The sequence below is a fragment of the Triticum urartu genome, chromosome 3A, assembly GCF_056163025.1.
Source record: "Triticum urartu cultivar PI428250 chromosome 3A, HENAU_Tu73, whole genome shotgun sequence".
Lineage (NCBI taxonomy): Eukaryota > Viridiplantae > Streptophyta > Magnoliopsida > Poales > Poaceae > Triticum > Triticum urartu.
In genome coordinates, this window is record NC_141875.1 from 554,765,566 (window position 1) to 554,768,443 (window position 2,878).

Genomic DNA, 2,878 nt, shown 5'->3' on the forward strand with positions numbered 1-2,878 from the left:
TGGGTCTATCCCCATTTTGCGGACTATGTCCTGATATATCAGGTTTAAACTACTGCCGCCGTCCATCAGGACTCGTGTGAAGTGGTATCCGTCAATTATTGGGTCTAATACCAAGGCAGCCCATCCTGCACGCCGGATACTTGCCGAGTAATCCCGTTGGTCAAAGGTGATCGGTTGGGACGACCAGTGGCAGAACTCCGCGGTGATAGGCCCTGGGGCATGTGTCTCTAGGAGTGCCGCTTTGTTTCTCCCCTTTGTCACGTGTAACACGTTTACTGTTTTGACTTCTGGTGGGAATTTCTTCTGTTCCCCAGTGCTTTGCTTGCGAGGCTCGTCCTCGTCTTCACTTGGTGTATCTTGCCCCTTATGTTCGGTGTTGAGCTTGCCGGACTGCTTGAAGACCCAACATTCTCTATGGGTATGATTTGTAGGTTTATCGGGGGTGCTATGGATCTGACATATTTGGTCCAGAATCTTGTTTAGGCTGGACAGTTCGTCTCTGTTGCCTTTGGAGGGCAGCTTTTGCTGACCTGGCCGAGAGCTTGTGAATCCGGCATTTACCGTCGTGCTCTTCGGGCTGTCTTCTTTGTTCCGGCGCTTGTTTTTGCTGCGTCGTGATTTCCCGTTTCCGTCCCTGACTTCGGATGTACTTGGGTCGCTGGTGCTGCATCAGGCTAACCATCTGTCCTCGCCCGCGCAAAAGCGGGTCATGAGGCTTGTTAATGCTGCCATTGTTCTCGGCTTTTCTTGGCCGAGGTGTCTGGCAAGCCATTCGTCTTGAACGCTGTGCTTGAAAGCTGCTAAGGCTTTGGTGTCCGGACAGTCGACTATTTGGTTCTTTTTAGTGAGGAACCTGTTCCAAACCTTTCGGGCTGACTCTCCGGGCTGTTGAGTTATATAACTTAAATTGTCTGCATCCGGTGGTCGGACATAGGTCCCTTGAAAATTTGCCCGAAAGGCGTCTTCGAGCTCTTCCCAGCTTCCAATGGAGTTTTCGGGGAGGCTTTTAAGACAGTGCCGAGCTGGCCCTTTGAGCTTGAGGGGTAAGTACTTGATGGCGTGGAGATCGTCTCCTCGAGCCATATGGATATGGAGGAAGTAGTCCTCAATCCAGACCCCAGGGTCTGTCGTTCCATCGTACGCCTCTATGCTTACGGGTTTGAATCCCTCTGGAAATTCATGGTCCAACACCTCATCGGTGAAACATAGGGGGTGTGCGGCACCCCTGTATTTGGGTGTACTGTGGTGTTGGGATGTTTGTTGTGTTGCATTGCATGCTGGAGCGCGCTTGCGTGGCCCGTAGATGGATCTGGTTGCGCCGTCCTTTTGATGTGAGCCCTCACGTGGATCGCATACTGGCTTATGTGCGGCGTCGTTTGCCGCTCTATGTTGGCCACGAGGTCGTCTATCTGACCGGATGGCCGTTTTGTTTTTTGGTTGCGGGGGATCTAAGGCCTCCTCATCGAATTCAGGTAGCAACTTTCACTTCGGGTAGCTTTTGGTGTGGCGATTACCGCCGTACTTCGCTGCAGTGTTGAGTACTCCACTCCATCTGATTCTGAGTGTGTCTTGTGCAGCCTCGAGCCTTTGCTTCTGCTTTTTCAGACTCCTCGCAGTGGCAACAAGCCTTTGATGGGCATTCTGTTGCTCCGGGTGCCTGTCTGATGTGATGTCATCCGGACTGTTATCTTCGACGGAGTCAGGTTGTTCGGTTTGATTCTCCATGTTGCCGTGGTCGGGCGATGGTTCACCCTGCTCTATCGCCGGGTCTATATGATCGCTATTTCTGCCGAGGCAGGATTTGGAGCAGCGCTTACGCCGCTGCTTTGACTGCTTCTCGAGGGAACAACCCTTCGCTGCGTCCTTCTGTTCCTCGTCGCCGTTTTCTTTGGGTGTGTCCACCATGTATACATCATATGATGAAGTGGGCGTCCAGTGCCCTGTGGGCAGTGGTTCCTGTTCGTCCTGCATCATCGTCCATACCGTCGATGTCTTCGGATTCGAAGTCGAGCATGTCGGTCAAATCGTCGACAGTGGCTACTAAGTGGGTGGTGGGTGGGCAGCGAATTTCTTCGTCATTCGCATCCCAATCTTGCCGAACATAGTTCGGCCAGGACTCTCCCGATAGGGAGAGAGACCTTAATGAGCTCAGTATGTCACCGAAGGGCGAGTGCTGAAAGATATCCGTGGAGGTGAACTCCATGATCGGCGCCCAGTCGGATCCGATAGGCATGGGCGCAGGCGGTTCAGAGTCTGTGGCCGGGGAAGAATCCGGCAGTTTGGCGCCATGGCTCTCGTGAAGGGTAAGGTCGATACTCGGCTCGATCACCGACGAAAATGCGGCCTCCGTGGCGGGGTCTATCCACCCGTCCCTGGATGGTGCAATTGGCTCCGAATTGAGGGTCGGGGCGGTCGCCGGTGTGATCTCCCGAACACTGTCCGATGGTAGAGCTAAATCATGCTCATCGTGACCGTGCGATGCACTCGGCAAGGGCTCGAATCCTTCAAAGATCAAGTCTCCGTGGATGTCGGCTGTGTAGTATAAGTTTCCAAATCTGACCTGATAGCCAGGGGCGTAGCTCTCGATCTGATCCAGATGGCCAAGCGAGGTGGCCCACAGTGCGGAGCCGCCGAATACAGAGATCTGTCCGGGGAGAAAATTCTCACCCTGGACTGCATCGCTATCGATGATTGAAGGAGCCATCGAGCCTAATGATGACGACAGAGAGGAACTCTCAATCAAAGCACCAATGTCGGTGTCAAAACCGGTGGATCTCGGGTAGGGGGTCCCGAACTGTGCGTCTAAGGCGGATGGTAACAGGAGGCAGGGGACACGATGTTTTACCCAGGTTCGGGCCCTCTTGATGGAGGTAAAACC